Source organism: Leucopleurus acutus, assembly GCF_964270905.1.
Source record: "Leucopleurus acutus genome assembly, chromosome: 11".
Classification (NCBI taxonomy): Eukaryota; Metazoa; Chordata; class Mammalia; order Artiodactyla; family Delphinidae; genus Leucopleurus; species Leucopleurus acutus.
This window is the reverse complement of record NC_139152.1, coordinates 55,932,176-55,956,308: the sequence shown is the minus strand read 5'-3', so window position 1 is coordinate 55,956,308 and position 24,133 is coordinate 55,932,176. Positions and strand designations below refer to the sequence as shown.

General features: G+C 38.7%; 1 protein-coding gene across 2 annotated transcripts in view; it reads right to left on the bottom strand.

Moving 5' to 3' along the window:
• The window catches only part of RAP1B (RAP1B, member of RAS oncogene family), a 46,796-nt gene extending 23,551 nt beyond the window's left edge, over positions 1-23,245 (bottom strand). Inside the window, exon 1 of one of the 2 annotated variants that reach the window (XM_082849875.1) lies at positions 23,089-23,245. The gene's annotated coding sequence lies outside the window, so the exon portion shown is untranslated. Of the gene's footprint in view, positions 1-15,994; positions 22,845-23,088 lie in introns of those variants that run through there. The other variant, XM_082849877.1, reaches the window with a different exon arrangement.
• Between the last annotated feature and the right edge of the window lie 888 nt (positions 23,246-24,133).

The window sequence follows — 24,133 nt, the reverse complement described above, 5'->3', positions numbered from 1 at the left end:
GTAAAATATAAAAAGAAGTAAAAAGTGGTTGTAAAGGAGAAGTCTATATATAAAATATGCAAAAAATGTGGAGTGGGGACCAAATGTCACCAGGCTGACCCATAAAACATTGAATAATAGATTCTAATTAAAGACTGCTTTAATCCTATCCAGGATAAAATATAATACACCATCAAACCAAAGGAATTAAGGAAACTTTGGTTATATTAATCCAGTAACAAAATTTGTATCCACAAGGTTACCTTGAAAATGCTTGAAATCAAGATTATCTTGAAAAGCAAATACACTGATTCTTTGTTTTTAAATGATGGACCTACGTTTCAATAACACAAAGCAATCTTATATTTTAAGCAAAACAAATAATCAACTGATTTTAGAGACATTCCTTAACCAAGTGTGGCTAATTCATTATCAATAAATAAAGAAGCCATTTGGCTAAGTTTGAGGACCAAACTTAGTTTTTCCTTATACCATAAAAGTAAAACTTATACTACCTTTGCAGCCCAGGGTGGTAAAACATGGATTCTAGAAATAAGAAGACCTAGAACTGGCCACCTATGCAATTTACAAGTGACCTGTCACTTATTTCTAGGCTTGTGTTTTTATGTGTAAAATATGGACAATGATAATACCAATTTCACAGAGTTGATGGGCAGATTAAATAAGAATATATATTATCTATAAAAGCCTTAAGTGTTAGTCATTAACATTATCAATTAGATGCAGAGTACCCATTATTTATTTATTTTGGTGTTCCCTATTTGGTCTAGAAATGTTTGTTGAATAAAAGAATGACTATCTAAAGACTAATAATTCATTTCCAGCAAAGGAAAGAAATACTTAGATTTTTAAAAGACCACTAACAAGTTACTTTTTTAGGTAAATTGCCATTTAAATTCATCAGTTATTGACAGATGTCATGAATTCCAATGGAATTCTTGACATTAAAAAAAAATGAGGGGGACTTCCCTGGTGGCAAAGTGGTTAAGAATCCGCTTGCTAATGCAGGGGACACGGGTTCAAGTCCTAGTCCAGGAAGATTCTCACATGCCGCGGAGCAACTAAGCCCGTGCGCCACCACTGCTGAGCCTGCACTCCAGAGTCCGCGAGACACAACTACTGAGCCAGTACCAAAGCCTGTGCGCCTAAAGCCGGTGCTCCACAACAAGTGAAGCCACCGCAATGAGAAGCCCGCGCTCTGCAACAAAGAGTAGCCCCCGCTAGCCACAACTAGAAGAAGACTGAGTGCAGCAACGAAGACCCAATGCAGCCAAAAATAATAAAATAAATAAATAAATAAAAATAATAAAAAAGAGAAAACTTAAAAAAAAAAAATGAGGGGACTTCCCTGGAGTTCCAGTGGTTAAGACTCCGCACTTCCACTGCAGGGGGCATGGGTGTGATCCCTGGTTGGGGAACAAAGATCCAGCATGCCACGCAGCGTGGCCAAAAAAATAAAGAAAGAAAAAAAAGAAAAGGAAAAGGGGGGGGAAGGGAGGAGAAGAAAGAACGTTTGAGATGCTTTGGGCATATATCTTTAAAAAACTTTTTTTTTAATATTAGTTTCTTATATTTGCCCTGTAGGAATTGTAATTTCAGTAGAAAAGAAAATGCTCTGGGCTTCCCTGGTGGTGCAGTGGTTGGGAGTCTGCCTGCCCGTGCGGGGGGGACACGGGTTTGAGCCCTGGTCCGGGAGGATCCCACATGCGGCGGAGCAGCTGATCCTGTGCGCCACAACTACTGAGCCTGCGCTCTGGAGCTTGTGTGCCGCAGCTGCTGAAGCCTGGTGCCTAGAGCCCGTGCTCCGCAACAGGAGAGGCCACGGCGATGAGAGGCCTGCGCACCGCAATGAAAGAGTGGCCCCCACTCACTGCAGCTAGGGAGAGCCTGCACACAGCAACGAAGACCCAAAGCAGCCAGGAATAAAAAAAAAAAAAAAAAAAAAAAAGCTCTACAGCACAAATAGTATTAAAACCAACAACTTTTGGGTTCCAGAGACACCTACTCTCAACCCCATAATCTGACTTATTTATTATTATTTTTAATCTGACTTATTCTTTAAATCAGTCTCATTAATAAATGTAAAAAATAGGTTATAATAAGAAACAATACTTAAAAAGTGATCAGCGACATTTCATAGTTCCTTTCCATTAAAATTCTCCAAATAGCTACAGTCAAATTAAAATTCTTCCAAAACATTGGTAACTAGCAATTTTCCTATCCTCAAGTTGTTCAGCTACGACCTCCCCCCTTTCATCCCCCCCAGTTTGAAATTCTGTGATCTTAAATTATAAATAAAGGGCTAAGTAAAAACACTTAACTACTGGTTCCTGAAGTCAAGTGACACTACTCCCACTAAGCACTTTCTGGGGAGATGATACTTGATTTCTCCTTTCCGCCTCCAACTCCCGAAGTAGTATTTTAGCAGCTAAAGAGGATTACTGTGCTCTCTTCTCACTCCTAAATAAAATTAACTAATTCAAACGTTAAAAGAAACTGGACTAATCTTTTGGATACAATGACAGTGTTCAAAACTTCTGAGCAGATTAAAAAATTATTTTTTGGAGGAAAAATTAAGAGGTCCAAACATTACCTCACACCCTCTTTTAAAAATGTTTCCAATCTTACTAACTTAAATTCTGCCAAGAAAGGTCTTCTCTGTGAACTAGATTTCTAAATCTAGTCGAGCATAGAATTTGTAGACTGTCAAACTGTTTTACAGCATTTTCTCTATTCTGACCATATTTATAACACCTCACAGAGGAATAAAATTCTTCCTTTACCCTTTTCATGGACTAATGTTGCCAGTAAATGAAGCTTATTCTAACATATACTATGACATGCAATTTAAAGTCATGTTTCCAGTTTTATTACTGGACTTTTCGCTGTAGTTACCTTTCGAAGTTCAGTACTTGATCACATCTCTGAGAATATATTAACTACAGCATAAAAATTTATCACTAATCTAACAACTGCAGAAAAACCATATAAAGAAATCTTAATAGATTTCTCAGTCAACAATACATGAGCAACGTAGTTAAGTGACAAAAAAAACAGAGATCCCAAAAATGTTTCAAAATCAGGCAAGAAGAAATAACGGGGGCTCAAGATCACCATATTAGTTTCTATCAGATCCCTCCAAACAGGTTGGATTTGGAGGGATCTGACAGATTCCTCTCCACTGCTCCCCAGGTCCTTGGACATGTCCTAAAAATTAACCTGTCAGTTTTCCTCTGTCAGATCTAGCTGTAAATTCTATAGGCATACATAACTCAAAATCTGCTGTGTCTTCTGAACTGAATTTAGGTAACCCAAGTATGGACATTAACTTTATTATTTGCTATATATCTTAGAATCTGATACACACACACATACTCACTCACTCACACGGAGGCCTTAGTTAACTGTATTTTAAATTGAAAAAACAAACAAACAAATGGTAAAATAGGAAAATATAACAACAGTTAAGAGCACAGGGCTTCCCTGGTGGCGCAGTGGTTAAGAGTCCGCCTGCCAACGCAGGGGACACGGGTTCGAGCCCTGGTCTGGGAAGATCCCACATGCTGCGGAGCAACTAAGCCCGTGTGCCACAACTACTGAGCCTTCATGCCACAACTACTGAAGCCCGTACGTCTAGAGCCCATGCTCCGCAACGAGAAGCCACCACAATGAGAAGCCTGCGCAGTGCAACGAAGAGTAGCCCCCGCTCGCTGCAACTAGAGAAAGCCAGCACGCAGCAACAAAGATCCAACACAGCCAAAAATAAATAAATTAATTAAAAAAAAAAAAAGCATAGACTTTAGATCTGATTTCCTGGATTAGAATGCCAGTTCTAACACATATTAGCTAAGTGACCTTGGTCATGATATTTTAACCTCTCTGTGCCTCATTTCCTCATTTGAAAATGGGAAAAAACAGTACTTCTTAAAATTAAAAAAATTTCAAATAAAATAAATTATTCCATGCAAAATGCTTAACACAAAATAAGCAGTCAATAAATGGTACTTGAAAATTTTTTTATCCTATCTAGCTGTCTACAGTGCTTAAAACTTGAAGCACCTATAAGACTTCAAAAGCATACCATAGTATACTACAGAAAATTGTATACCCTAAGGAGTTGTCATTTGTCTCTCTTCTCCACCCCATTACCAAGTCTGATCCATTCTACCCTGATGTTTCTGAAATCAATTCCATTCTCTCCACTCCATTACCTCATAAGAACTCTCATTTCTCATGTGGAAAAAAGGGGGATACAGGATGCAAATATGAAGGGAAAACGTTAATTTATTATACACTTGAATGTCCATGAACAGGTTAGAGATGTTAGTTTTAACTGTGAAGACAAAGAGGTAGGGCATTCCAGAAATCTGAGAAAAAACAAATATGACAGCTATATTTTGGTGGCTTTTACATCCCAGAAGATGCTTTGTAAGTATGGAACTTTAAAATGTTTATAGTGTTTGTACTGTGTTAGCTCGCAATCAAGTCAATTTTACAGAACAAAATGCTATGGGTGCAGAGAAGAGAACTGTCTGACTGTAAGGATATATCAGGCAAGGTTTCACTAAGTGGATATTTAAGCCAGACCAGTGGATATTTTAAGGGAATAGGGAGGTTCACTGAGAGATAAGGGCATTCCAGGAAAAAGGACTAGCATGAGAGAATTCATTACATCATGAGTGCATGGGGAAGGGGGTTAGGTACAAGAGGAAGGGGAGCCTTGACCTGCATTCTATAAGAAACAGAAACAAAGTTTGCAAGTTGGGAAATGATATGAACATATCTGTGTTTTAGAAAGAATACAGAAGCAGAGTATTAGTTTCCTGAACTCTGGGAATTCAGTAGGAGTTTAATGCAGGTAAGAGATGGTGACCTGTCAGTGTAGTGGCAGAAGGAATAAAGAGAAAGGATATTTGAGAAATTTCTAAGTCAGACTCAAGAGAACATGAGGACAGACAACACTGGGTGAGGAAAGGAAGATGAGATGCAGCATGATCAAAAAGATGGATAGTGACACCATTAAAACAGATAGGGAGCCTAAGAGGAACACACTTGGTTTAGTAGGTATCTTTTATCTTTTGGAATAGGTCTCAAAGACAATGGAGGAAAAACCGACAACAGTATGGACATGGCAGTAGCATCTTTTATTCTCAAAGCGATTAGAAAGAAGATGCTCAATGCCTGTGTTCAAAAGGCTTCAGGTACAGAACGGACACTGATTTGTTTAGGAAGATTATAAATGTACCATGTGTAATTTGTTTCACTCAATATTTCTGGTGTATTAATTTGAAATATACAATTTATTTAGATGATTACAAATCTCAATTTAAGGTTTTATAATTTTAGTTGTAAGCCTTTATCTTTGATGGAGTCTTTTGCCAGTTTATGAGAAAAAGGAATATGAACAGAAAAAATTAGCACTGTACAAAACCAAAAATCTTTCTAGGCTTAATGAGCTTCTCAGTGTAAAATACTCAGTGACTAGCTTGTATTGTATGTACAATAAACCATAACATATAAAAATCACTTGCCTAGACTGTGTCTTTGGACTTGGTCCTTCGTCCTTTTCCTCTTTATCTTAAGCCTTCTGTAAACAGGGCAGAAGTAAGCACCTTACATCCTATTTCTGATTTCTCTAGGAATAAATAGATACTACGGCTATGGTGACACCATTGCTAGTGTTTACTCAACATTCTTTTAAGGTCTAGTCTAAAAATAAAATGTATCTATTAAAAATCAACAAAAACTACTACAAGCAAAGAAATGCAGATTTCCTCCTTCTCTTGTGAAAAGGACACCACTCTTTTTTGACTTTAATCTAAATGTTCCCATTTTCTTGTCTTCTCAAGTCTTTTCATCACCCAAATCTGACCTTTACATTTCTATACAGGAATATAATGTTGGATACACTTGCTTTAAAGGCTCAAGTAATTTTTCTACAACAATGTCCATGATATAAGCTGGCAAGTCTCACAAGGTGGCAAAAAGAACCATAAAAAGCTAAAATAACAAAAGGACTCTATTCACATTCTTAAAACAAGAAAAATAATGAAAGGATAACAACCAAGCACACCATCCCAGAAGAGCCTATTTTAGCCAATAGATTAATCAAATTAAGGACATCTTTTTGGTATAAGTAACAATATTTTTAATGGCTCCTTTCCATCAATACTACCAGGCACAGTGCATGTCTCAGAATAGTTTATGTCCCACAGTGGCTCAACTGCTGACCAAATTTGTAAGGATTTTTAGCAGCCACTTTAAGTTATATACCTGCTATTAGAGAGATCTCAGCCATGGTGTTCTCTGATTTACATAACATGAACACATACAAAAGCTAACTGCAGCACAGGAATGACTAGGCACACACTACCCTAGATGTTTCCTTACAAACACCGTCTCTGTTTATCTGTGATCAAAGCTTAAACCGCTTTAAGAGGAAAATTTCAAGCTGCCTAGGACTTTGCTATATCTAATAAAGTACATTTAAATAAAGCATTAATCATCCGACAGATGATACAATTTTTAGTTAAGAAATTTAGTAGCACCACCTTCTGATAAGGACACCATGATGTCATACACAAATATATTCCTAAATAATTAATCAAATGCACTTCTGTATTTTCATTTGAATATTAAAGAACATCTATCCAAAATAAATAATATTCAGAAACTTAAGAAATAAAAGCCCAGGTGTCCCAACACCCCTCTCCCACTAAGCCAACTGTCTAGTTACCAGGCATTTATTAAACTGTGCTAACACAGTGATAAGCAAAAAAGATAGCCACATCAAAGTGAAATCAGGGTGACCAATAGTCCTGATTTTAGCACTCAGTCTTATGTCCCAAGAAATCCTCAGTCCTGAGAAAAACAAGGTGGCTGGTCGTCTTTTGTGGAATACATATTGATAGGAATTTGCTTCCTCTCATGTTTCATAATTTTAAAGATGTGGAACTGTGAAGGCTTAGAAAACATCTTGCAGGGACTTCCCTGGTGGCGCAGGAGTTAAGACTCCACGCTCCCAGTGCGGGGGGACCCAGGGTTCGATCCCTGGCCACGGAACTAGATCCCACATGCATGCCGCAACTAAGAGCTCGCATGCCACACCTAAGGAACCCGCCTGCCACAACTAAGGAGCCTGCCTGCCACAACTAAGACCCAGCACAACCAAATAAATAAATAAAAACATCTTCCCGGCAATCAATAAAAAAAAAAAATCTTGCAAATGTACAACAAGCTTATTTTTTTTTCACAATGTGATCATACTCTTCTCTGAAATAAAACATGGACACTAAAAACCAAACTGTGTACATCACTTAGTATAAGAGCAAAGTTTGAGTGTGTATGGTAACAAACAATATTTGTATGGCCTTTACAATTTACAATGTATTTTGACACGACTTTTCTCATTTGGATAAAAATTCAAGGAATCTGTCATGAAGGAACACTGTCCCTTATTTAGAAAAGTATAGCTTTCATAGAATTAGTATCTGAATATGCATTAAGTGCAAGTGATCACAAGGGTTACAAAGATGAACGAAACATACTTGCTCTCAAGAAGCTTACAATTTTGTAAGAAAGGTGAGACAAAAATCATGGAAAATATCATGAGAAAAACAAAAATACTATGGAAATTCAGAAAAAGGTCGGCAGCAAAATGTAGGAATATGATTAGACTACGGTAGAAAGCACGGTCTGAGTGGACCTCAAGGTACAAAGGGACAGGAAAAAAAAAATAGCAAGAGAGTCTACAGTTAAGATAATGAAGATCTCTGAGTATTAGTCAAGAGATTTGACTCATTTTGTAATCAACAGTACTGGATATTTTGAAGAAAAACATACCAATATTGAGAAAAACTAAAGCTACTTTTTTTTTAAAAAATTAATTTTATTTATTTATTTTTGCTGTGTTGGGTCTTCATTTCTGTGCGAGGGCTTTCTCCAGTTGTGGCAAGTGGGGGCCACTCTTCATTGCGGTGCGCGGGCCTCTCACTATCGTGGCCTCTCTTGTTGCAGAGCACAGGCTCCAGACGCGCAGGCTCAGTAGTTGTGGCTCACGGGCCTAGTTCCTCCGCGGCATGTGGGATCCTCCCAGACCAGGGCTCAAACCCATGTCCCCTGCATTAGCAGGCAGATTCTCAACCACTGCGCCACCAGGGAAGCCCTAAAGCTACTTTTTAAATAAAAGGAGTTCTAACAGAAATCTGGACAATACATCTAGAAAAGTTAAGCATTTTATTAAATATGATTAATATGTGGCCTACTTTTAAAATGCATGGATTGATTTGCAAGAAAAACCTGTAACAAAATGAAAACCAAAATTAAGAGGTCAGAAACAATATGCTGCATAGAGGAAAGAAGTTGCAAGGGACTGGCAGAAGACAGTTAAGACAACCGGTAATTTCAGTTTTATCCCACAACGCCGTACGAACACTAAGTACCTACTATGTTCAGGCAGTACAGATACTAGATCCACACATCTTAAGCCTCCCCCTTTTAATAACAGGATGTTCACTTTGATACCACAGCATCTGATATTTAAAGCATACTGAGATTACTTTTAGTTAACACCACGACCACAGAACATGGCACTTAGGGTATTTGCCTAAGATCTCACTTGTACTGACAAATGAGGCAGATGTATGGGCCAGGCCATATTTTTCCTCAAAAAGCCCCTTTGGATATGCCTAAAGCATAAAAAATACTCAGTTAAGGCTTAAATAGTTCATGGCCAGAGATCTATGTATAATGTTAATTGTTGCATAACCAACACTTAACACAGTGCCTGGAATACAGAAGGCAATTATTTGTTGAATGAATCAAAACCAGTTTCTTGCCCTAGAGCAGGGGTTGGCTAATTCCAGCCCACAGGCTAAACTTCACCATGTCTGTTTTTCGCAAATAATGTTTTGTTGGAACACAGCCATACAACTGCGTACTGTCTATGGTTACTCCTACTAACACAGCAGAGTTGAGTGGTTGTGACAGAGAATACGTGGTCCACAAAGCCTAAGATATTTATTAACCGGCCCTTTACAGAAAGTTTGCTGATATGCCCTGGAAGAGATAAGGATAGATCTTGTCCATTAATTCACTGGTGGCAAATGGGTTTTAGCTCAAACAGCAACTCAAAATATTAATGGCTACCTGGAGTGCAGTGCTAATAATGATTCTGGACTCAAAGGGAAAGAGTTCTCAATTATCAATGTCTACTATGGTTTAGGGAAAGGAGAAACAGGACTGTAACTAAAAAACATTTGAAAATTTCTGCTGTAGAATATTTCACATAGCTAACATGTTGTCTGATAGTTTTACAAAGATGAATTAGTTAGCTGCAAAATAATACGCAAAAACCTCTACAACAACAACAAAAACCTTGAAAGGAATCACTGAGGATGGTCCACCTGAATGCTTAAGACTGTCTATCAAAAACAATTTTGGTTCTGGCATAGTTGATGTTGCTCTATTTTATAACATTCAACAGGCACCTTATACACTTAGTCAACAGATTCAGCGGTCAAGGCCATTTGTGAGGATGATAAAAAACAGTGTTATTAGGGGAACCTAATGTAAGACCCCAACATATCCCAAAACTCCATCAAGCTTTACAGATAAAACTGAAAAGGGCATCTTGGGTAAAGCACTAAATTTTTACATTTGGAGCTAAATCTGATCGATTAAATCTGCTCACTTTGATTTTGGAAGTAGTTAACATAATAAACAGCTTAAGATTAAAGCATTCATGCCACTAGGGCTCTGCAAAGTTTCCTTTCAGATTTGTTTCAGAAAAATCCTTTGTGTCTTGGTCCTATATTAAGTACTTGTACCCTAGCTACCAAGAGAGGCTGAAAAACCTACCATTTTCATTTTCTATAAAGCAAGGTTATACATCAAGACTCATTTAGGTCTGTATCTATTCAGACACTGATGAGTCTCTCTAAAGATAAATGTAAACACATACATCTGTATGTCCATATAATAAGACATTTTTCATCAGATATTATGTTTCTATTAGATGTAGCCTGGCCCATATGGGCCACACCCTGGCATGATAGGAAGTTAAGGAGCCAGGCATAGGGTATTTGAGGAGGTGGCAAAACAAAATCACTGATGGGAATGGTGGGAGGCGATGTCTCAAGGTCAGATCAAATTTAAATCTGAAGACCCAGAAGCCTGGGAGAAATTAAAGTGACATTAGAGCAGTGGTTTCTGTGATTATTGTAGGGAGTGGGAGTGTGTGTGTGTGTGTGTAAGTTTTAAAAAGCACCTCTGGAAGACTCTTAACACCTCCCTTCCTCCTTAAGACCCTAAGACCTATATCCTAGCAAAGAAAAATCAGGGTCTATCAGAGCTCATATTATTAGTCTTCTTTGATTCCAGGTAAGTGTCCCCTAATTTAGCACAGAAAAGGAAGGTCTCTGTGTTCCTCAGGTCTCCAGAAATCAGTATTTTAAATAATCCTCAGTCATTTAAATAATCCACTCTTAACATCTTAGCTTCCACATGTCACAGAAAAAAAGGACAACACCACTGCAAAGGGTTAAGAAGGTTAACCAGATGTTTTACTCTGTTCCTAGTGAAGCCACATTTTCTCCAAGTCTCCTGAATTTGTGATTCCAGAATGTAACACTTACACCGAAGGTGCTCAATAATGTTTGCTGAATAGGTTGCAGAATGAGATGATTACATCAACCACAGAGATATCCCCATTAGTTAGGGAAAATATGTGCTTTCATGCATTTTAAGAAATCAAAGTGAGGCTCTTTACTTACAGCAGACAGACAAGAATTCAAGTTAACGGTAAGGACTCCAGAACAAACCACACCCACTTTTATGACTGGAAGAATGCCACAAATATTTCTTTTAACATAGATACTCAGATTTTATAATACACCACCCTCCACAAGGATGGGGGAACATTTTTTAAACAATTTTACAGTCTATTTCAACACAAGGTTGAATTCAGAAATAAACAGAATTAGTCTTTCATGAGAGAAGGAACAAATGACTACAATTTTTTTATTTCATTTTACTGTTACCTTCCTAAGATTAAGACAAAGCTTAATATGACTGCCCCCAAATGCATTTGAAGCCATAATAAGAATGCCATAATTTCAGATTGTGGGTTTATAATCTGCATTACATTCTAAATGAAATTTCAAGACCAGGACATTCCTAATGGAAAATCCCCTAGTAAATGTGCCACAAGTTCAGAGGAGAAAAATTAACCAACTAACAAAAAACAGTGGAAGCACAGGTACTTCTCATAGTTTTCTCTAATAATTTTAACATCTTAATCTAAGCAGCAGTTTATGCTAGTTAATGCCCACACTGGCTTGTGCAGCTAGCTGTCTTATAAAGTTGTTTTAGACTAATGTAACAGTTCTTCCTTTTATACTCTAGCCTCTTCAGTTTATTCAAAGAGGCATTTAGTACCCAGTATAATAAAGACCACTTAGAAAAATAAAAGGCACGCCACACTTTGTAAGCCATAAATAATGCTTACATCTGGCTTTTCCATACATTATTCTACTTACTTGCATAATTATTAGGTCAGTAAGCACTTTTATTTTTTATAAAGTAGTGTTGAAACATGCCTATCTTGGCAATTCTATAAGATACAAGTCAATATACAAAAATAGCACACACATGTCTTCATTCTTGGACATTAATATACACCAAATGAATGGATAAAGACAATGAGGACTGAATCTGGGTGTTAATTAGGTTGCAAGAATAAGGAGAGCAGTGGGGAAAACACAGAAAGCTAGCAGGCACTTCTTATAATCAATCCTGAGTTTCAAAGTAGCATCTTCAGATATTTACTTCTTTCCTTGTCAATACCAAGTGATTCCATCAAGGATGTTAAAACAGATTACATTAGTCCTACAGTATTCCTATTCTAACCTTCTCTTGTGCTCTTACCTCACAATTATATGTATTATGTAATTCTTACAAATCTATCAATTGGGACACAAACTGCAGGGTTTAAGACTTTAAAAACTGATAAAGAAGAAATCGCATCTAAAATATGAGCTCTCAAGCATTACACTTTTTTTTAACATTTACTATTTTCCAGGCACCTATATACACTGATGAATCTCCACTACTTCCAAACATTTAACCGGACTCTAAGGAATTAGGTGGTTCTCCCATACCTGTAAAGACTCATCACCCTCAGTAGTGCCTTCCACCCTGAGTCTGTGTCAAAAATTCCTTGGCAGAAACTGTTTCTAAGCTAACTGCCTCAAACTAACATTTTCAGACCTTGATGTCCTCCCCAAAGACACAAAGTAATAAAGAGTAAAGCCTTTCCAACTATTTCAGACCCACTTCTCACAGAAATTCTGAAATCAGAAAATCTCTGAAATCTGCAAGTTTAATTTAGCGGCAAAACCTGACCCAACATAAATTTTTTTCACAGCAAAACTTCACCCAAGCACTGATGTGCGGCTATTTAGTTTTTATTTATCCCATTAAGTGTAACTATTCATATTTCACTTTAGAAATATTAAGTGCTTGATTACTCTTACTAATATGCAAAATAAATCTTTCCAAAAAGTTCTGAATTCCAAAATACCTGGCACCAAGGGTTATATAGGTAAGGTATTACAGACCTATAATCCATTTCACAAACATCTACTAGAGCAAAATACTCTCTTAAACATACTCTGCACTTTTCAATTTCTAAATTGTTGTCTACCCTGATTCACTGTTAGTCTAAAACTTACGTACCCTTTTAATATCATGTACAGATCCCACCTCATTTTTTTAAATTAATTAATTAATTTATTTATTTTGGGCTGTGTTGGGTCTTCGTTTCTGTGCGAGGGCTTTCTCTAGTTGTGGCAAGCGGGGGCCACTCTTCATCACGGTACGCGGGCCTCTCACTATTGGGGCCTCTCTTGCTGTGGAGCACAGGTTCCAGACGCGCAGGCTCAGTAGTTGTGGCTCACAGGCCCAGTTGCTCCGTGGCATATGGGATCCTCCCAGACCAGGGCTCGAACCCGTGTCCCCTGCATTAGCAGGCACACTCTCAACCACTGCGCCACCAGGGAAGCCCCCACCTCATTTTTAATGTCTTCTTGGACTACAAAAGCCTAAAGGTTTTCACTTCTTCCTTTGATTCTATAAGCACTCATCTATATCACTCATTTGGGTATTATTATTATTTTGAACTATTTACATTTCATGATGATTAAACTTTCATGTCTTTGCTAAGAACCTTTTGTGCATAACTACTCAATTTAATCATAACATACAGCAACTGAGATCAACCAGCTCCAATTATAGGCAGTCAGATAAACGACTCCTCAAAAGACAGATGCCCTAAGTAATGAGGGATTATAGTTGGAAATAAATGTAACACTTAAAAAAATTAGTGTAAGAAGTAGCCTATGATGGGAATTAATAAGGACAAACCACTGAACTCTTCATGTATTCTTTCAATTAAAATAAAACAAATTTGAGCACTTACTATGTGTGCCAATTACCATTTGAGACTGTTGGAAAAGTGACATGGTGTTTCTTCTCTCTTGAAACATTTTCGAGGGGAAGAGAGGATAGATGAATAAATAAATATAATTATTTGGTAAGAACTGTGAAGGTAATAAAGAGGGGATAGTCCTTTATATAAGGTGATCAGGAAAAACTTCTCTGCAGATGAGACATCTGAACTGAGATGTAAGGTTCAGACTAAGGCAGAACTGCGGACAGCTGAAGAAAGAGCATGACAGACAGAAAGCAGTTGTAAGCACCAAAAACTCAAAAGGTGGTAAAGGGCTGGTGGGGTCGAGATCAGAAAGAAGTCCAGTATGGCTGGAGCTTAGTGAGCAATGGAAAGAAGATAAAGTTGTGAAGTAAGCAAGAACTGGACCTGGTTTTTATTTTAAGCCACTGGGGTAGGAAATTGGGACTGGAGGGTATTACATGATCTGGTTTACATTTTTAAAGGATGACTTTGTCTTCTGGGTGAAGACTGAGGAATGACAACAAGTTAGAAAGTTCCTGTAGGAGTCCAGGCAAAGATGACTGCGGCTTTAACAAGGGTGATATCACAGCAACACAGGATTTTAGAGCTCAAAAATACCTTAACTGTTAATCAAACTTTGTCTACATAAAGATAAGTTCTAAGAGAGGAGTTAACTTGTTCTAGGCTTCATGGCCTGTGCCAGAGGGAACTGAGCCTAGATCACGCAGGTCAAAGTTACCACTACTAAACCATGCTACTTAAACAGGGTAGAATCAAACTACTCAAAACTAGCACATCAGGACTTCCCTAGCGGTCCAGTGGTTAAGAATTTGCCTCTAATGCAGGGGGTGCAGATTCGATCCCTGGTAGGGGAGCTAAGATCCCACGTGCCTCGGGGCCAAAAAACCAAAACATAAAACAGAAGCAATATTGTAACAAATTCAATAAAGACTTTAAAAGTGGTCCACATCAAAAAATAAATACAGCATATTCTAAAACAAACAAACAAACAAAAAAGCAAAACTAGCACATCATTTCTCAGTTTAGCCCTCATGCTCAATGGAATCAGTTAAAACTTATGAGAAAAAGTGAAATAAGTAAGTGTCCAATCCGAGCACCTGAAGGTTCAGAGAAAAGTGCATAAGGGCCTGTTGGGAGTAAAAAGAGCAAAAGTACTCTCAACTCACACTGCATAATTATGAAACTTCTACTCTAATACCATAATCTCTAACTGATAGAAAGTATCAATTTATCCTCTACATAGGACCCACTGGTGGACAAGACGTATCAATCACTAAAGCACCGTAAGTGCTTTTCAAAGTGGAGTTTATCATTTTTGCTCAACCAGAACTCTAAAGTGAATAGCAGTAACAGCAGCCCTGCTCATTAGAAAGAGAACCTCTTAATCACCACCTTCACTCTTTTCTGTTCTACTTCCTGCCCTTCCACCTCTTCACTATTATCACCATCATCACTTTCATGGAAACAATAGAAAACTTTTATAAATGCTCTTCCGTCCTTAAAAGCTTGCAAATCCTGTATTCTCTTTGTTCAACGAAGATCAAGTAAGGTGACAAGGCTCTTGGAGGAAAAAAAAACTTAAGTATAAAAAACCTAAAATACAGGGAATTTCAAACATTTTTCAGCTAGCAACTTAAACTATATAAGCAATAGTGAGTGGCAACTTTGTGACTAATTTGGATGTCCAGGACATAAAATATGATCTCAGTATGTTCCCTAATTCAGAACAGCTGACCAGTTAATTATTTAATATAGGGAGAACTAAAGCTTCCTATTGAATGAACGCCCCCTACTGTGGGATTAGCTCAGGGGGGCAGGAATTCTATAGGGCTTATTCCCTGAAGCTATCCTGAAGCTAGTTTTTTACACTTATTTCTTCCCTAAACCACTCCGAATCTTTCTCTTTCTCTGATGCCAACCCTGTTCTTACAAACAGTGGTGTTCAGACTCAATACTCTCTTTATTCACACCCATTTTACTATTCCTAGGGAAATAACTGGCACTAAATTTCCAAGAAACTGGGTGCAAACTACAACTACAAACTACAACTTATGTATCTTACTTCTTTCATAACCTGAAACTTGTTACTTGAACCAAATGCAGGTTGTCCTAAAAATCCTTTAAAATTTGGAATGGTCCTAAGACATGACTTTTATGAAAAGAGTTGTTTAACAAGGATTGCTACAATTATTCTTAAATAAACATGAAAAAGAAAAAACTTTCTCCCAGAAGATAAAAACATTCTCATTTGTTTTGGAAAAGTATCTAGACAACATCAAATTCTCAGGTCAAGGACACATGATTAAACTAGAAGTGGGAAAAAGTACATAGCTTTACTACATGAAAGCTACTACATATCCTAAAATTGTGAAAGTCAACTATTAAAAATCTGTTTAGGGTTATGTCAAAACTTGAACATATAAACAACCTATCTACGGTTGAGTAATCAGACGTACAAAACAAGTATTAAAACCAAAAATTGACTTAAAAAATAACAATTACCTAATCTCCTACTGCAATCCAAAGTTGAATGGGGGGAATTCCCTGGCGGTCCAGTAGTTAGAACTTGGTGTTTTCACTGCCAGGGCCTGGGTTCAATCCCTGGTTGGGGAAATAAGATTCCACAAGCAGCGCAGCGCAGCAAGTTGAATGGACTGCTCAATGGAAAAAACTGCAAAGAAATTAAACTTAAAATGATTATATATTAATGAGATTCTAAGATAAAGCACATGAAAACACTGCCTCACATTTATCTATGGTTCCTATTCTTCTCTACTCCTCCAACAAAAATATGTTCAATATACTGCAAAGCATGGAAAAATGAGTAATACACACAAAAAAGTAAATAATAACCAGACATTTGGGAATATTTTAATGGCCTTTCAGATAAATGTGGATATTCTCCTTTGATACTATACCAAAACTCAATTGGCTGAAATATATTGGAATGGGTAACCTTATCAATAAACTCTACATTCACATTAAGACCCACTGGTCTTGGGGGCTTCCCTGGTAGTGAAGTGGTTAAGAATCCACCTGCCAGTGCAGGGGACACAAGTTCGAGTCCTGGTCCGGGAAGATCCCACATGCCGCGGAGCCACTAAGCCCATGTGCCACAACTACTGAAGCCCACGCGCCTACTAGAGCCTCTGCTCTGCAACAAGAGAGAAGCCACCACAATGGGAAGCTCATGCACCGCAATGAAGAGGAGCCCCCACTCGCCGCAACTAAAGAAAGCCCGTGCACAGCAACGGAGACCCAACGCAGCCAAAAATAAATAAATTAAAAAAAAAATGATCCATTGGTCTAGCTAGAACTTTGTTTCTTATCCTTGCGTGATCTTATAATATCATGCACTGGTGACTTGGAAAATATTGGCTTACAGAGTCATGTGGATCTTCAAATATTGACATATTTCATTATACATTATTTTAAAAATCATGTCCATTAACATCACCAATATCATCGGAAAAATCTTCCAAAATTCTAATTTTCCCTTGAAAACTAGAACTTTATCATTGCCCGTAAATACTGTCAATCTTTTCCTTTTAAAGATCCAGGTTCGCTTCTTGAGAAAATGTCAGTCTAATACCCAAGTCTGAAAAACTTCTTCAGTTTGTCAAGCATTCTTTCAAGTAAAAATGGTGTTCATGAAAAAAGTGGCTAATTCAGCTTGCAACTCAAAAATCACACAAATGCTTTCCCTAGAGGCAACCATATTTCAGTATGACAGCAGAAAAAGTGTTTTAAGCATACTTCCTATTTTGTCACAGTACATTAAAATGATATGTACAAAGTTGAGATCTGATAATTTTTTTTTTACTTCTTCATCAAGTGCATTTAGACTTTTTTTTAAACTGTGAGTGCATGGCACTGAAGGATATGTACCATGACTGCTAATACAGGGAGGTATTCTCACCTGATTTGTTCTTAGATGTCAAAAGTTTTACCCACCTTTGCTTTTGTACATTGGTATAGATGTCAACACAGAGAAAAGGCAAAGGACATCTCAGTATTATTGTAAACAGTTCTGTACTTGTAAACTCCCTCAAAATGTCTAGGCAATCCCCAGGATTCCTTGAACCATACTTTAAAAACCACTGAGCTACACAATTTATTTGGTCACAATCACAATTATTCTTCCTTACTTCTCATTCATACCTTAATAGGAATCTTAAAAATTAAGCAATCTAATCAACTTCAATTGGCACTAGCGATGCTACAGGTGAACAGAAGCTTTATACGTCATCTTTCCCACTGAGGAAGCAAAGAGGTTCGGAAAGCTTACAAACTTTGCCTAAAAACTCACTGCACTGGTATGATTACAAGCAATACTTATTTTCTTCATTATACTTTTCTGTATTCAAAACACTTTAGTGCAAAATCTCAAGTTCAACAATTTCAAGAGCAGAATAACAGATGCACATGTTTATATACCTCATTACTATCCCTTGTTATTATCTGTACAGTACAGAATTCAAAGTTCCTGAGGAATTCCCAAGTTTTGCTATAGTTACTGAGGAGCTTAATGATAACTTATAAATCTTAGAAGCAGCAGCTATAACTATGTTAGCATAATGTAGTCTCACTGCAATCTAACAACACGTAGGTAACAGTTGGATGCGATATGCACACCACTTTGACACCTACAAACTATTAATTAAACAAAAAGAGCTTATATTTACAGTCTTCATTCCCAGTAACTAAGAACTTTTAGAAACTCCCCCCCCCTTTTTATAGAATACAGTGACTTGAAAAATATATTCTAATAAGAAGGATAAAGTATAGAAAACTCAGATAATTAGAATTTTGCATAACATTTTCCATTTCCTTTCTAGAAGCTTTTGCCAAAAACTGTTATTAAATGGACAAACAGATTTTCTTTCATCTTTGTGCCCTTCCCAAAAGGCAAAGAGGAGGAAAGCAACAGGTAAAGGTGATCCACCAATGGGGCAATTAGTTCACTGTATATTTTCAAAATAAAGTTACTTAACAAAATGCTAAGTTTTAAATAGAGGAGAGAAAACTATTTAATTAAAAGTACATATTTACTGAAATAAATATTCAAGGCAACTACTGAAAAACTCAGCAAGAAGCTCCATGATGTAGCAAAAGTGATGATTCCAAGAAGTCAATAACTGAAAATGTTCAAAATTACGTATAACTACTTTTAATGGATGCTCTCTTCCTTTAACATCTTTAGTCTGCCTGTACAACAGTTAAAAACATTCTATCCCCACCACTGGAAAAGATTACCTAGCAAGTTATCTCATGGGATCAGAATCCAGCTTAAATTTAAAATGTCTCACTGAAATAAATAAATACATACATACATATGCACACACATACAACTACAAAATTACAAAACAGCATAACTACAAGAGTTAAGCGTTAGGAACCAGCCCAATATAAAATTCAAAATCAGAACGTTAGATAATTATTCTGTATAGTTAGACTAAGATTAATTTAAAAGTGAACACATTTCTATTACCTGAGCACCTCATATATAATTTTAAGTGTGGTAATACTCCAGAATATTGTTCTGTATAGTAAAAACCAAATGGAAATTCTGCAATCTATGTGGTAATTTTTTATTTTTTATTTTTTGGCCGCCGCGCGGCTTGTGGGATCTTAGTTCTCTGACCAGGGATTGAACCCTCGGCCCTCTGCGGTGAAAGTGTGGAGTCCTAACCACTGGACCACCAGGGAATTCCCCAAATATTCATTTCTTTCTTTTATAAGTTTTAAGGTTCCTTGGAAACTGTTTACAAATTTTTATCCACTATTGATGCAAAGAAAAATTCTTCATAAATCGCTACTGAAATAATAATCAGTTGCTGTTGTAGCCTTAATTTGACTAACACTGGGAATAAACACACCAGTGTTAGGAAGTATGGAGAAGTGGTATTTCTTTTTGTTAGTGGTGTATTTTAAGAAGTGATTTTAATTTTTTGAAGGCAGCACAAAAGTTCCTGATAGTCTTTCTTCTCTAAAATACAAATTCTATGACTAAAGGGATTGGTCTTAGAATCCAGTGATCAACTAGGTTCAAACAAAGTACAAGAGATTATACAGCAAGCCAGTCTTTACTGCAAATAGATAAATTCATCCTATTCCTTGCACCTAATGCTTCCACTGTGTTCATAACATTTCCAAAGGACTAATAAATGAAAAGACTTAAGTTCTCAAATGGTAATTAGTACCTTTAAGTACTATTGCAAAATATCTTAACACTGAAAAACATCAGGCTTTCAGCACAAGGGTAAGCCACAGTACAGACCTCCTGCTTGCTGAAAAATCTATCCAGTGTTAACAATGAATCATTGCATCAGCCAAAATATCTGTTTCTTAACTTTTTCTAAAAGAAATCCAATTTGAAAAGGGTAACTGTAAAAACTTCAGCCTAATCTCTGACTCTAAGGGTCTCAAAAATTATAGGAGGGGGAAGAAAAATCAAGGCATAAATTTAGTCACAACCCTATATGGTCTTACAGAGTTTAAGATCAATCTTCATCAAGATTTTCTATAGACTGAACATGTGACATTACTGCCATAATACAAAAGACAGCTTTTGAATATTCAGTTCATAAATACTAAACTATTCCTGGTGCCAGTCAAATCTAAACACTACAGATCAATACCCACCCCTTCTTTACCAATACATAACACAGAAACACATTATTTTGAGCCTTTGGGAAAATGACGACAAATGCATACCAGTAAGACCTTGATATTCAATAATAAAACTCCCTACTTACACTTTTGGAAGAAAAATAAACGACACCTTTGCAAAATCAGTCAAATCCTATTTGTATGAGATCCAGTTTCCCTATTTAATTTCACTGCCTTAATAAATATTGATCAAATACCTACAACAGAAGTCAAAGAAAACTGAACATGGACAGTTTCTCATTCAAATCTTAGACTTTATATTTAAAACAACATGTATAATTAGTTACTATGTTATCAATCTCTGCATAGGTCTTCTACCAATCTTGAATTATATTGGAAGATACACCTGTAAGATCCTACTGTACATGGATCAAAGTTTTTTATGATGAATTCCCTATCACACCTCGCTAGACCCTCCTTACATGGTGGTTCCTTACCATGGGGGCTCACTTTCCCTTTACACAGCTAAGAGAAAATACTGAAATTCCACAGTAAAGGACTGTTTTGAGGATAAAATCGAAATCAATTTGTAAACTTAAAATGGTTCCAAAACCAATGTGGAAATGTTTCTTTTTGAAGGAAGACAAAGTTCTCTTCAAATATCATCTCTTTAAATGTTTATTACAGTTAATCCCTAAATCTAAGTGCTAAACACTTACTATGTGCACAGGCAAGGTTCTAGTAACTAAGATACAGTAGAAAATAAAATGGACCAAGTCCCTACCCTCATGGTGTTTACATTTAACAAACTAGTATTGTCTCTGTGCAAAGAACACATCCTGTCCATGGACTCTATAATTTAGTGGGATAAGAAAAAACACATATAATGATAACAGGAGGTAGGAAGTGACGCTTGTCATAGAAAGGAAGAGAGATGACTTTCATAGGGTGGGGGAGGGTGGGAAGGGGCAGAAAGAGCAATCATTTTCATGAACCCATACCAAAGTTTAAAATTAAGCCAGTTTATTATTGGGTTCTTCAGTTGTATTCCCATACTTGGCACATTAAAACTAAACTGGATACACGTGTTTCAAAGACTTACTTTCCGGCTTCTTCAGATAAGGGAGCTTCACAATTTATTATGAATGACAAAAAGAAAATGCAAGTGAAACTACTTTCCCGTAGTGCAGAGATCAAAAGCATGGATGGGCTCAAATAAGACTATCATTCAGGGCTCTGTGTCCTTAAAGTTAATTCACCATTCTGATATCAACTTCCTCTCTTAAAACCTGGTAATGAAACTACCCAAATGATTCTACACTGTTTGACTAACGTACTCACCTTTTTTGGGGTATGATGGGACGACCATTCTCTGTAAAATGTAATTCACTATAAAAATGTCATATATTTCCCTCCAGGTTCTCTATTATGGTACGTTACTGTCCTACAAGTCAGCAGGACCACTGACTAGTTATCTTATCTTTTCCAGGCCTCAGTTTCCTCCTCCGTAAAATCAGAGGGTGGGACTGGATGATCTAAATAGCCCTTTCCGGCCCTTAAAAAGTCCCATGACTCCATATGACTCAAACACAATTCAAGGGTCAGCTTTTAGGAGTAATACCAGCCTTAAGTTAAATGAACGTCTACCCTTTTTATGTTACTTCTTGCTAAGCTAAGGTTTTGTTGAACAAGTCCAAATAGCATTCTAATTACAAAAAAGAGGGTTAAAAAATGAATTTACGAGTTGGAAGCTTTAAGTTTTATAAGCATGATAAATTATATTTTAGATATTTATATATTAGATGCTGTGCTACTAGCAAAACAAAAATCCAATCAGGTTGAATTAATTTTAAAATATTAAAATCACAATCTTCATTTAGCGTCAACTTTCTACCCCGTTAAAAATGTGATTTCCCGTTACTGTAACACAGAACTGCTTATGTTCACACAAGAGCTGCAGGGCAAAAATGTTGTTCTGAACTAATAAAAGGGGGTGGGGGATCAGGAGAAGGGGAAGAAAATCGTCTGCTTAAACTCAGCAAGGATGATCTTTTCTCCAAAAGCCATCAGGTTTTTTTCTTTTTTCCACAAGAAATATTCGGATGGCCCGATTCACTGGGGGTAGTTTTAAATAAGATTCACGGCGCTGACAGTCAACGTTAGGATTACACACATCGAGATGGCGAAAAAGAGAAGACAAACTTCCTGGATTTTCTCTCCCTCTGTAAGAGAAAGAGATTTCCTCTTGCTGACGAAGGGAAAGGCCCCTTTAACAGTTTTTCTCTACGCGGTGGCCGCTGCCAGACTAGGTGGGGCTCCCTCCGCTGCCTTCCTCCTGCCACTTCCCGCAACAAATGGAGCAAACCAGCCCCGTTTCAGGCAAACTTTTTCCCTGTCAGGCTCGAGCCCGCAGGACGCCGGGGAGTGGTTTCCCCCGAACGCTCCTCGCCCCAGCTCGGGACTGGGGGAAGCTGGGTCTCCTCAAAGGATAACTTTCTGGTTTCCGTTCTAACTTCCACTCACACCCGGGAGGAAAAGAGGCGGCCGGCGAGGGGGCTCCGGGGCAGGGGGGACGAGTCTTACGGGGAGCCGGCGGGGGACCGCGGGCAGCGGGAGAGGCTGCGGCGGCCGCGGGCAGGAGGGAGCAGGCGGGTGGGGGTGGGGGGGGTCCTCGGGCTCTCACTTCCTCCGCCATATTTCAGACATTTGACCCCTTCCGCAAAGCGCGCTGTTCCCCCGCGGCGGCGGCGGCTCATGCCCGCCGGCCTGGGAGGCAGCGCACTCGCCGGCCGGGCCCGAGCCCTCGCACCACCTGCCGCGCTCTGAGGCCGCCGTCGCCGCCGCCCCGGCCCCCTGACCGCCGCGCGCGCGCCCCGCCCGGCCCGCGCCGCACCCCACCCGCTCCCCTCTGCCGGCGCCCGGCCCCCGCCCCGCGCGGCCACCGCCGCCGCTCCCCTCAGCGGCCACGCACGCACTCTGCGAACCTCTCACGCTGTCACCGGGTCCCCGCGGCCAGCGTCGCTTCGCGCTCCCTCCGGGTCGCTGCTACCGGCGCCACGGCGGTCCTGCCGCTACCGCCGCCGCCGCCGCTCCGGCTGGCTTACACGCCTGACTCTGGGCGAGGTTTGGCGGTGTCGCCTTGACGTCAAGCGTTCAGCCTCGCTCTCGCTTCCGCCCGCGGGCGGGGCGCGCGGGTGCGCGGCCGGGAAGGGGCGGGGCCTAGGGGAGGGGCGAGGGGAGCCGAGGGGCGGGGCCTTCCGCGTCCCCGCAGCGCAAACCGGGAGCGCGCGGCGCTCTTCGTGGCGTTTCACCCGCGGTGTTTTTCTCTCCCTCTTATTGCCTCTTCGGCCTTCCCTCGGCTTCCCAAATCCTAGCGGGTTACAACGGTGCGAAGAGCTTAAAAACCGTACGAATTCAAAAGGTGCCTTTCATGCAAACTGTAATTCAGTCACCAACGCCACCAAACATTTGGTGCTCCCGTACTCCTTTGTGCTGGGGAAAGTGGCTGGAGAAGTAACAGCGCTCAATTTCCACACCTAGAGCTCCCGTGAGGGTGCCTTGAATAGGGCACAGTCTTTTTCATTCTTGAAGTGGTTTCTCGTGAATTGTCAAGCGTCTTCACCCAGGACAACTCTTTGCAAATTATCCTGTCAAACTCAGTTAACTAATCCAAGATTCCAAACAACTTTGTACCTAAATCAACTATTTATATGAGTAAAATAAATCGCACATTTAAATGCGTGACTAGAGTACTTTAAAGGGTTACGCATAGGTGGTCTATGATGTAACTACTGGGCAACAGAAAGGACTTTCTGTTCCAAATGCCTTGTTTCAAAAAGGGTGGGAACTTAACAGTGGAATTTACCATTATTAGAGAAAAGACTAAAATACGACTACCCTTTATACAAGATATTAGCTTTTTTATGAAAACTGGGTTTTGATGGGCAAAAATATTCAAAGAGAGAGCAAAAATATTCAAAGATGGGCAAATATGCAGGGAAAAGTAGGGGTTGGGGGGTCATTAAAGGC